The sequence below is a fragment of the Coptis chinensis genome, chromosome 3 (assembly GCF_015680905.1).
Source record: "Coptis chinensis isolate HL-2020 chromosome 3, ASM1568090v1, whole genome shotgun sequence".
Classification (NCBI taxonomy): Eukaryota; Viridiplantae; Streptophyta; class Magnoliopsida; order Ranunculales; family Ranunculaceae; genus Coptis; species Coptis chinensis.
In genome coordinates this window covers 101249962-101262669 of record NC_141458.1, presented here as the reverse complement: position 1 = coordinate 101262669, position 12708 = coordinate 101249962, and the positions used below count along the sequence as shown (strand labels likewise).

Sequence of the window (12708 nt, the reverse complement as noted above, 5' to 3'; positions counted from 1 at the left end):
TAACCTCAAAAAATAATTAATGGGAAATTGAAAACTGGATGCAACATTGCATTGAACTAACCTTAAATAATAATTAACGAGAAATCGGAAACTAGATACAACAACAAGGAACTAACTTTAAAGAATAATTAACATGAAATCAGAAACTGGATGCAAATGAATAGAACTAACCCCAAGGAATAATTAACGGCAAATCGGAAGCAAGATGCCAATGCATGGAACTAATCTCAAAAAATCATTAAGGTGTAATCGAAAACTAGATGCGAATGCATCAAACTAACGTCAAAGAATAATTAGATGGAAATCGAAAACTATATGCAAATGCATTGAACTAACTTAAAAAATAATTAATGGGAAATTGGAAATTGGATGCAAATGCATTGATCTAACTTCATAGAGTTATTACCGACAATCCAAAACTAGATGCAAATCCATGGAACTAACCTCAAAGAATAATTAACGAAAATTGGAAAATGGGAAATCAGAAACTTGATTTAATTGTATTGAACTAACCTTAAAGATTAATTAATAGAAAATCGAAAACTGGATACAAATACAATGAACTAATCTCAAAAAATATTTAACGGAAAATCAGAAATTAAATACTAATGGATTGAACTAATCTCAAAACATCGTTATTTTATGTGTAGTGGGAATGTCTTGACAAGTATATGATCGGGAATGACTTGCTATTCAAGTATATTCAATATGAATTTTATCTCATTGGGAAATCTCACAAAACTTTTATCAAACTTCTATTATTAAACAACAAAAAGAAGTCGAAGAGTTTTATAAAAGTGTGTTATTATTATTATTACTAGCAAGATGCACGTGCTATGCACGCGATGTTAAACAAAACTTGTCGAAAAGTGTAAACATAATTTTACTTTGCCATTTTTTATTAATTTTCAAATTGGGGTGTTTGGAAGCTAGCATATTTTGAGAGAAAGCACACAATAAATTGTTATAGGAGAGTGTGTACGTACGTGTGTCTTGAACTCACAATTATTAGACCACCTAATTAAACGGGAAACCTGATTCTACTCACGTGTTGTGACAATATATGAAACTTCGGGAACTCTTGATTAACAACATGCTAATTGATTTAGATGAAGTATAGTAAATAAAAAACAATTATAGAAAGGCATAAAGCAAGGTATGTACAGATTCAAGTATGAATGAGATTTACAGATGAGTATCTGAATAAATGTTCATACCTGTGGTTTGTTTTGTAGCACAGAGGCCCCACTCTCCAGTTGCGGTGTGCTTACTCTATCCCACCGATGGGGGGACTTCAGACTGAGAGTTCATAAATGTGTTATTGTTTTCAATAAGTTATCCCCCGTTATGTTGGCTCTCCATGTGAGTTTTAATAGCAGAAGGGAAACCTCTTCCAATAGACGCATCTTTTGTTGGTGCTAGAGAAACCAGCTGAGGTCCAGTACACTGAACTGGTACAATTTCATCTCTAGTTTGAACACGACTCAAACAAGGGTACCCTTGCGAAGGCATCAAGGCAGACTCCACATCAGCGAACCAGTAAAGTGTACTACATGTACACATGATTACACAAGATTAGCAAAGGCATGAAGAACTTGGACGTCCTGGAATGTTCCTTCCATTAGATAGAATGCGAGCGAGTAAACTTTAACAGAATGTCATACACAAGGAATGATTTGTAGCGAGGCAATTTTCTTGGTTCTTGAACCTTTAATCATGTAAATGTAAACCAGGAGCAGTCTAAGCGCTGTTAAATGAGCTACTGATCGAATAAGATCAAAAGTCATTATAATTAAGTGGCTGCAAATAAGGCTTAGTTCATGATGACCAAATAAGGACTACCAGTGCTAGAATTTAGTGTTTCAATGTCATGAATTTAGTGTCAAGGATCTAGGCTGCCCGGAAGGATCTAGGCATCTTGCAGAGGAGAATCTTTCAGGAGCAAATGCTCTAAGTCTAAAAAGTTTAACATAAGCTCAAGCAAATCTATTTAATAACCGAATAGCATGACACACAGAATATTACATTGATTTTCAAACAGAACTGCTAATGATGAAGCTATATTGGAGCTATCAATAAAAAGATGGGACTACATAACATATTATTCCAAGGATATACCTCTTACAGAAGGGCACAAATGACGATCAAACAAAACAAAAATTTATAATGCACACTGCACAGTTGAATAAATTGGTAGGTTAATACACAGGGTATTTACGAAACTCCCTGACTGCTACTTCTAGAATGCAAATTTAAGATAGTGCACTTATTTTAATTGCTTCAGCCTCATTCCCATACTCTTTGAAGCTACACTCAACCGACTTGATGGCAGACGGCACCTTCCCTTCACTGTAGAATTTACTACATAGATTGAAGTGAGATTTTGTTTCCTTGAAGCAGGACCCAATAATAAGGTAGTGGCACCTGACGAGCAAGAAAAAAGTTAGCGATAACGGATTGTGTCTCCATTATCAAGATTCACCAGGGTGTCCATGATCCCAAATCCACAATCCGGATTATCAAACATCTACAGGAACTTGGAAAAAGAAACTGTTGAAACATCAACTTCTCCATAAAATTCCGACGTTCTATTGGTCGATTGAGAAGGAAGGTAAATTGCTCTAAGCAATTCGATATATCTCATGGCATCTACTTTCTTAACCATTGAACTACCTTCACCAACATATCGCCACAGGAGAGCATCTGAAACTGTCCGCTTGCGCTGCTCTGGGGGACCACTACAAATGGGAGCAAGAAGAGCACATAACATGCCGAAGTCCACCTTACTTGATTCCCAAATATTCAATACAGATAGAACTCTCTTGTTAATAGCTTTTACAGCCCCTTGGAACGTTTCAGGCTTCAAAAAATGAAGTAGATTGTGGAGGATTGCCTCCAGTGCAGACTCCCGGACATATTTCTCAAGGCCAACGGTGCGAGCGTAGGAAACTGGAACCTTCATTTCGCTTATTTCCTTCATCAAGAAATCTACATAGCAGAAACCCAATCTGGTGAGCCTCTGATCTAAAGGGCATTGGCCAAGTCTTCCCTACTTGTAGTCTCTTCATACCCCCGCTTAAAATTTGATGGCTCCACAACAGCAAAATCCTTCCCCTTGGCAGGCTTCTTCTGCATTTGCTTCATATGAGCAATTGCATCATGCAACTCAACCCTGTTAGTCATCTTAAAAGCCTCTTTCAAGGTTTTTTCCGCTTCCCTCACCTCATTAGCCCCTAACAAAGCTACAGCTTTGTTACCCTGTGCCCGCCAATGATTTGGCAAAATAGCTAGGACCCTGGTATACATCTCGGAAGCTTTTTGAAACCTCCCCATATTCATATAAAGTCCACCCAAACTGTACAATGTGTCAATAAGCTCAGACTTCAAATCAATTGCCTTCTGAAGCTCCTGAATGGCTCTCTCATCTTGTTCGATTGCATGCGAAGTCGACCCTAGATTAAAAGCGTGCATCGGCATAAGCTGACTTCAAGAAAATAGCCTTTGCCAAAGCCTTTTCAGGTGCGTTATACTCCCCTACTCCAGAAACCGCACGACCTAAAAGCTTCATAGCCCTGAAATGAGTTGGTCAAAAAGCTACATCCCCTCTATAATGCCCACAAGCACTTAAAGCCATACCTCCCCCTTCTAGAGAAATTCTGAGATAAACATGAATTTGAGGAGGAAGGTAAGATGAGTGATTACCACCGCTTTGCGCTGCTTCTAATGCCAACAGAAATTCCTCCTTTCCTTCTCCCCATTTCCCAAGAATATACAAACAATTCCCAGCACGAAAATGCGGTCTATAGTTCTCTAGTTGAAGCTCGCAAGACCTCTTGAAACTCATTAAAGCATCTATAAACAAATGGAGCTCATACAAAACCTTGCCAATTGCCATATGCCCATCAAACATGTCATCTTCCGACTTTGCGTCTTCTGCTCTCCCTCTCAAAACCACCAACTTTTTCACCAAACCACTACAATCCTTTCTAGATTCCTCACAAACAACGCCTATATCTGAAAATTCAGTAGATGGTCTAAATTCGAAAACCAACCTGGTTCAGAAAATGTATCGAAATCATCCCCACTCACTTTCAACCTCTTTAATGTAAAATGATTGGAGCAAGGGACTTCAGGACATTAACTTGCCGAATTCAACAGTAGAACAAAGGTCTTGAACAGAGTTCATCCGTTTCAACAGTGATCAATATGACTTCATCCTTGCTGAACAGAGTTCCAATCTTCAGTCAAATTTATTAAAAAAACACATCACAAAGAACTGTTCATACAATTAAATCGGAATTTGAAGAGAAAAAAAAAATACCTCTTGTTGCCAGGGTACAACGGCACGTAATTGACCAGCAGCTTCAGCAACTGCTTTCTTCTTTCAACTTGTTATATCTTCTTCACGCTCAATTGGGGTTCCGTAAAACACCAAGTCTTCTTCTTCGCCATTTTTTATTAATTTTCAAATTGGGGTTTTTGGAAGCAGCAAATTTTGAGAGAAAGCACACAAATTTTTTTTATGGGAGTGTGTACGTACCATGGCATTATGCAGTAGAAACTAATGAACAAAACTCTATATAACCACAAAATGAAGATTGAGGGTTAAAGTCACATTTTATCACCAAGTGATATGCTGACTCCTCTTGATTTCAGAGATCATGAGTAGTCGTATCCTTAACATAATATTTTCTCTTTATAGATCATTTCCAAGAAAGTGAAGCTGAGCAAAGTTTCTCTTGCAAAGTAAACTTTTTCCAAACCAATTATGTGGATAAACCAAATGATCTGTGACCCAAAACTGAACTTCAGAGCGGTAAAAGACTAAAGAGTATCTATCTTTGAATTGTACAGTGTGAAGAAATCATAGAAAGGTGGAGTGTTTTTTAAGATGTCATTCAACATACAATATCACCCGACATGGAAGAACCTAAGATTTGAAATTTGTTTCCAACAGTTTCAGAGTAGCCACCATGAAAACATTCAAAACAGCAACAGATACCAGAGGCCTGAGTGATTAGTAAGAAGAGTTTCATATAAGAGGAATCAACAACTATCCCTTCTCTTCTTGTTCTCTTAATTGATAGATGTCGCAGATGTTAGTACCTCTTTTGTCCTGCCTATAAATAAGTGAATAGCTCTTTCAGTTGTCACCATCTATTTCAAGTGAAGTAGGCTCTTCCATGTCTAAATCTAGTCCTTCACATGACTAATTATACCCAAATAATAACTTTTTTTGCTCAAGATCCCCATAGACTATCTATACTTACTAAGTTTTTTGATAATTGACAGACTAAACCACGCCACAGGAATCCTTGAAGTGATGTTGCACAATAAAGCTTTAACAGTTAAATTTGAATCTAGATCAGGTTCGTCAAATTCAGCTAATGTGCAATAAGATGTTCTATAGACAAATGCTGAACCTCACCCCTCAAATCTCTATAGAATTAGAAATGAATTGCGAGCAAGCTTGACTTGCGGATCAAAAAGTTTTAAAAAAGTCTGAAGTTCCAAGAATGGAATTTTAAACCAAATTTAGAGCGTAAGCAAAAACCCTTTAAGCAGCACACACTGAGATACGACAAATAATATACATAACAATCAAAAAGAAAGTGGAGAAGAAAACCTTTCTCCAGTAGACTCTTCTTCCTCTGGGTAAACCTGCTGTAGGGAAGCACGCCCACACACATCAAACATGCCTTTTCGCATTAGGCTAATCACAAAGAAATATTGCATTCATTGACAAATTAAATTGACAGAGGGATCAACTGAGTATATCACACTCATAAAAAGTCTATAAAAGACTCCTACCTGAAAGCGCCTCTCTTCATTAAAGCTTGAATTTCGCAGCTTAAGTTCTCTTCTACTTGTGGTAAGCTTATCCAATATCTCTGCGTAACACACCCCTGGTCCACTCTCCTCAGAATTAGATGTTTCGCATTCCTGTCAAGTGATTTTGCATAGGAAAGAGAGATTTATGTAATAAGTATATTGATGGTCTTGACATAATTAATGAGTAAGCTAAGACAGAGTTGGCATTCACACTTCTTAATACAATTACAACAAATACATGGGGTCTCCTATTATCCAAAGGATGACTGTTGAGTGTGTCAATATCAACTCGATCTCTAATGTTCATGAAAAATGACGCCTACTAAACATAATATAAAAAGCAAATCAGCAGACCTATTAACTCATTTAATAGCAGAAAATCTAAGAAAGCTCACATTAGAATTGCACTATAAATCAGTATGGAGGTAATTAGAAAAAAAAAAAAAAAAAAAAAAAAACAATCCATTAATCTACTTTAAACTTTTAAGATGTAAAAACTAAAACTCATTGATGGCATGACCCTATTAGTTCTTCATAGATAGTGCTTTGTCTCCTACCAATGAGAGGGCTGACTTCGATTTTGTTTTCTGCTTCTTTGAATCCAATTAAGCTAAACCAGTGCCCAATCCAGCAGGAGCCTTATCTTCTCGACCTGTGACAACTCCATATTCTTTAACATCACCTTGCTTATCCGAAGGACCAGCTGTCTTGTTCTTAGGTTCCTCTGATTCTGCATTGCTCGGAGATTCTGCGGTTACCCCAGAATTGATGATATTGAGAATTTGTGCGAGTGGAGGCACTACTTAAACTGGAACACCATGTGGGCATCCAGGAAGGCCCTTTGCTGCCTCTTTCTTCCTAACCTTTGATGTAGCACTGGCAGCCCATTCATTGACACCCCATTATTGATGTACCAAAGAGTTTGTTGGCTGTTAATCCAGCATTTCGAGACCCTCTAGCTGCAGCAGCTTGGAAAGCTTGAATCAACTCCGGATTGGCCTGCTATCCAAAATACATTTCTTCAATACCTCGCATATATTTTCAAAATTTTCATATGAAGCTGTCTTATCAAGATAATAATAATCAGCAAGTACTTTCAATATATCAAAAGCCTTTTGAGCAAGCAACATTGGTTGCGTGCATTTTTGCTTTTGTGCAGTTGCCTGTATAAGGTAAATCAACCAAGTGAGGGGGGAAACAAACAGCTTTCTGTTAATTGACAAACTCCAATATAGCACTTAAAAGGTAACACTTGTAACTTTAAGATGTCCTTTTACCTAATTAAAGATCACACATCTTAAATGTCTTGATCCAGTTCTGAGAATCCCGCGTCCTTGAATCCTCTTCACCAAGCTGCTTCACAAGTATGTCGTATGTCTTCTTTTGGTGCTACAAACAAAAAATTCCGTATGATTTTACAAGCATTCAATTTCCTGAGCATACTACCCTATACATGAAACAATCCTTACAAAGACTTACCTGGAGAGAAAGTTTGAAAGCCCCCATACAATTTCCATGTTTTCCAAGCCGTCCCGATGACTTCTTCAAGCTCTTCATCCGAATGCTTGTGTTTCCATCCAATGTTTCAACCCATTGCTTCCATGGAGGATTCAAAGGGTCCAAGAACTTTGATACTTGAGGCAAGATAAAGGACTCATAAAACTCATTCACCGCCTTAAGTCTTAGAATAAACAAAAAGCAATGAAAGAATAACGCCTTTGAACAAAAAAGCAGAAAAGCAAATTATAATAAAGGGCAAAGATCAAACAGATTTACACCATGATTCGATACATCATACATGCCTTCCACTAATACAAACACGAGAAGTGGAGTCGGATATCAAACCAATTAACAACGCTTTTAACCATCGTCTTGATCATCAAATAGCAAAGCATTGATATATAAGTTGTAAACAAATCCATTTTTTGCAAACTTCCGAAACATTTCTTGGTACTGGGATAATGGTATGAATCTCCACAAATGCCTGAACCCGAATGGGTTAGTTTGTTTGGACTAAATTTATATTCCGAAATAAAGAGTTTATAAAAAAAAAATCTTACTACTCTGGTTATTGGTTCGACGTCTGCCATTTTCTGAGTGAATGGGAACACACGCTTTGGAAGACAAAAATATAGTTTGCAATAGAATGAGAGTAGTAGTTGAAAAAAAATTTATGAGAAACAGAGAAGGGAAAAGAATCGGGTCCTATTCTCTGATTAGAATTTTCCTTTTCTTAACCTCTTATTAAATAATCCAATTATTGCTAATTAAATGGCATTTATAGTGCGTAAAATTGAGAATTGCGTGGATTTGGTTTTGTAATATACTCTCACAAGAAAAGACTGATTAGCCCTATTTGAAGGTGTTAAGCAATTGTTTTATTTAAGGACAATATCGGTACTGAAAATTTATAAACACATAAAAAGACAAAGTAGTCATCATTAATAAATAGCTAGGCATCTGATTTTATTATTCATCAAGGATATTATGCGTCTGAAAAAGTGCCGGATGAATTTAAGAGGCCACGATCATTATAGATATACTAGTAATAGAGATTTATCTGAAGTGTGATTTTCATATTGCAAGAAATTTTAATGAGTGACCAATATAATATTCATATCTTATAAATAGATTTGCATAGTTCGAATATTTTTTTAGAATAATTTAATACAACGGCACCATATTCCTAAGACTAGGACGGTTCGAAAGCTATTGAGGTAAAAAGAAAAACCTTACTAGAGATATCAGGAGATATCGGTCAAAATATATCGGAAGTATCGCTATAAGGCCCTTGCCATCAGGGTTTTGGGTGAACAAAGGAGGCAGGCGCTGTTCTCCCTCTTTCCAACTGACTAATCTGTAAGTTCCAATTAATAGATTGTTTTCTCTACAATGTTTAATCATTTTGTTTGTCGAAATCTTATAACTAGAGTCAGAACTGTTCGAAATTCAAGAATCAGTACCACGACCCCGTTGTTGAATTGTTATTATTTGCTTCTTCCAAACCCAGCACCCACCAGATTCATCTCTAGTCTCAGTCCAAAACCAAATGTCACCGTGGATTACCTTAGAAACTCATGTGGCTTAACCCAAGAATCAGCTCTCAAAGCTTCCAAATGCATCAATTTCACAGTAGATTACCTTATAAACTTATGTGGTTTAAGCCCAGAATCAGCTCTCATAGCTTTTAAAAAGGTTGCTCTCAAGAAACCGACAACAACTAGACCCGACTCAGTTGTCTCCCTTCTCAAATCCTATGGCTTCACTGATGCCCACATTTCAAAACTCATCTCTAGCCTCCCTCGACTTCTCCGAGCCTCTCCAGATAAAACCTTGAAACCAAAGCTTGAATATTTCAATAACATTGGCATTTCAAGACCCAATCTTGGTAAACTCATCTCTAAGGACACTAGTATTTTGAAGTCAAGCTTAGAGAAGCAAATCATCCCTATCATCAATTTCCTAAGAAGCTTTGTTCCCACTGACGTTGGCATTGCCGTCATTCTTAATCGATTAAAGTGGTCCACTGGTGTACAACGCAGAATGGCACATAACATTGCACTCCTGCTAGATCATGGTATTCCCAAATCACATATCTCAATGTTGATGGTGGCAAATCCCCAAACTCTATGTTCTGAACTCCACAAGCTTAATGAAGTCGTGTTACAACTCAGGAAAATGGGTATTAGTCCTTCAAGTAAGATGTTCACTATTGGATTCCGTGTGCTTATTGGGTCTAAGAAGTCTACATGGGACACAAAATTGGAGGTTTATAAGAGTTTTGGCTGGTCAGAGGATGAGGTTCTTTGTGTGTTCAAGAAGCAACCCTTCATTATGACTGCGTCAGTGAAGAAGATCAATGCAGCACTGGGTTTTTTCATGAATACCTTTCATTGGACTCCAGATGATTTTTCCAGGAACTCGTTATCTATCACTCTCAGCTTGGAAAAGAGACTCATTCCTAGATCTTATGTTCTTCTGATTCTTCTTTCAAAGGGTCTGATAAGTAGGAATTGTATTGGCCGAGCATTAAGCGTAGCGGAAGAGGTGTTCTTGAAAAAGTATGTGATCAAGTTTCATAACGAGGAACCCAAACTCTTGGAGGGATACCGAAGTGAGATGGGTACTCAAGGTTCGAAGGCTTCTTCGAGACAAGGATCCGAGATTGAGGAATTGTAGATTGGTACATCAATGCAGGTATTTTTTTCAGTTTGGTTCCATAAACATGTGCCTCAATGATATGTTTCTATCAGAATGTAATTCTTTAGCTTTGCCCATGGATGCCCTTTTCTAACTTGTCAACCCTCTGATTCCTTAACAGTTTACCTTCCATGGGGCCTTGGGGGTTTGGTTTCAGTCAGATTGATTAGGGTGGATTTCGTAAGCAATTCTAGTGGACTTAATTGAACCACTGTATGCCAATACTGGGATGATAAGAAGATCAGTACAATTATTAATATTCTGATTATACATGGTGAAATTTAATATGTAGGCTGTAGCCAAGAACATCCTTTATAGAAATCTAGTTCTATATCCAAGTCTACATTGCACGACTAGACATGCCTTGGTTCAGTAATGTAGACAGCGTAAGCCTAAAAAATTGTTTCCATTCCATTCCATTTAAGCTAAACTGAGTGGAAAGCAGTTTTCCAGCAAATGTTACAATGTTATATACTTTTTCTCACACTTTTCAGCTGGCGTCCTAAATTAGTCAAATGATCCTTTGGTCCGAGTCTAAATTGCTGGTGTTTAGTTGGAAGAATAGCACTGTGCAACTGTTTAAACAGTTGCATATAAGTATGTCATCTGTGAATGTCCAAGGTTTGGGACTTTTGGCGTTGGGGTTATTTTTCTCTTTTGACATGGTTAAAAGAGCATGAATATCACTGTTGAGTTATTCTGTTCTTCAAATCAACAAATCATCTCCCCAAATCTGTAAATTATTATTATTATTATTATTTTTTTTTTTTTATGGAAAATTTACTAGATGTTTGATGTAAATGCATAACATAATTGGAGCTTTTAGATGCTTGGAAATGAGGATTTTAGTTTATAGAAATGTTACTTGACAAGTTCTATTAATCAGAGTGTGTTTTCAGGGTCAATATAGCAATATAAAAATAGAATAAATAATATAGACGAAAATAAGGATTTAATTAAGTTTAGTAAGTTATTTATTAGGTTTAGGAAACTAGGGTTTCTTGATGAGTTATGTTTTCTTAGGCTATAAATAATTGTAATCGCCTCATTAGAGAATAGTTTTTGGTTATTAAAAATATTGATTAGAGAGTTGAGAGCTTTTTATTTTGTGTTTTTGTTTGTGAGCTATTTTATATCTCAGCATCACGCTAATACTACATTATTAATGATAGGGAATAAAGGGGCGCACTCCCTGTGAGTTATCTTATGACGAGTTTATTTCCTTCGGTAGTTTTGGGCCCTTGTTTTGGTCCATATTTTCGGGTATGGTTTAGGTTGCCTATATAAAGCTAAGTGTAGGGTTTTGAGAGGGGGTTCTTGTTTATTCAATTTATTTGATCGACTCTTGATTAAAGTTCGACTTTTATCGATTCTCGGTTAGAGATCGATTATTTTAGATTGTTTGAGAACTAACGCTTCACAACTCCTACATCAATTGGTATCAGAATCAGCTATAGACTGGATATGTATGATAAAGAGCACATGACCGAACTTTTTAGGCAAGTAGCATTGCTATCCCGCCAGGTCACCGCCTTTACTCGGCAGCTTGACCAATCTTATGAGCGTTAGACACCAGCAATGGAAGCCGCATTGAAGGTAAAAAGTTCTAAAACTTTGAACTTTGTTGATGTGGTTAAAAAAAAAAAAAACTATTTTTAATTTTGAAGTTGAGGAAAAATTGCATATTGTTGATTGGGATTTAACCCCTGTGTTTGATGAGGAGTCTGTTGACGAGAGAATGTATTATCAAGTTGGTGATAAAAAGGAGTTTATCGACTGAGATTTACCACCAGTTTATGATGTTTATCCTGACGATGACGAGTTGTCTGTTTTGTGTTTTGTGGATCCGAGTTTGTCTAATTTGGAGGAAAGATTTGGTTGTGTTGGTTTTGTGCGTTTGTTTAAAGGTTTTGCAGATTCGTTCCTCGAAAACTTTGAAAATTTAGTAATGGAGAAGAATCATTGCTTTCTTGTCAGAGGACATTTGTTTGTGTGCGTTGTTGTGACCACGAGTTATTTTCGTCAAACTATGAAAGTTAGTCAATATCGTGGCAAAGTTCGAGGACGACTTCTGTTTTGTTGTTCATCTTCTGTCTTTGCACCTCTTCTGTCTTTGCACTAGTAACATTCGAGGACGAATGTCCTCCAAGACGGGGAGAATGATAGGGAATAAAGGGGTGCACGCCCTCTGAGTTATCTTATGACGAGTTTATTTCCTTCAGTAGTTTCGGGCCCTTGTTTTGGTCTATATTTTTGGGTATGTTTTAGGTCGCCTATATAAGGCTAAGTGTAGGGTTTTGAGAGTGGGTTCTTGTTTATTCAATCTATTGGATCGACTCTTGGTTAAAGATCGACTTTTATCGATTCTAGATCGATTATTTTAGATTGTTTGAGAGCTAACGCTTCGCAACTCCTACATCAATGTTCCTTAAATTTCATTTCTTTGTTTGCATAAGTGTTTTAATAAATGTTAGAGATTCAAGAACTATTACCAAATTGAATTTGTTGCAGAACCCATCACTCATTAGATTCCTGCCTACTACAAAGCCCATTATTTCATACCCTAATTTCACAGCAGATCGCCTCATTAATTCATGTGGATTATCCCCAGAATCAGCTCTCAAAGCTTCTGAAAATATTGTACTTTAAATTCACTAGTAAACATGACTTAGTCAT

The 12708-nt window shown here is 36.9% G+C and overlaps 1 long non-coding RNA gene and 1 pseudogene across 1 annotated transcript; one reads left to right on the top strand and one right to left on the bottom strand.

The window, feature by feature from the left end:
- Window positions 1-1266: 1266 nt before the first annotated feature.
- Window positions 1267-6139, bottom strand: LOC147512204 (putative TPR repeat-containing protein At2g32450 pseudogene; annotated as a pseudogene).
- Window positions 6140-8544: 2405 nt separating this feature from the next.
- Window positions 8545-10504, top strand: LOC147512203 (uncharacterized). Its single transcript, XR_015214780.1, has 2 exons — window positions 8545-10029; window positions 10154-10504. It is a non-coding gene; the product is annotated as an uncharacterized LOC147512203 (long non-coding RNA).
- Window positions 10505-12708: the final 2204 nt, after the last annotated feature.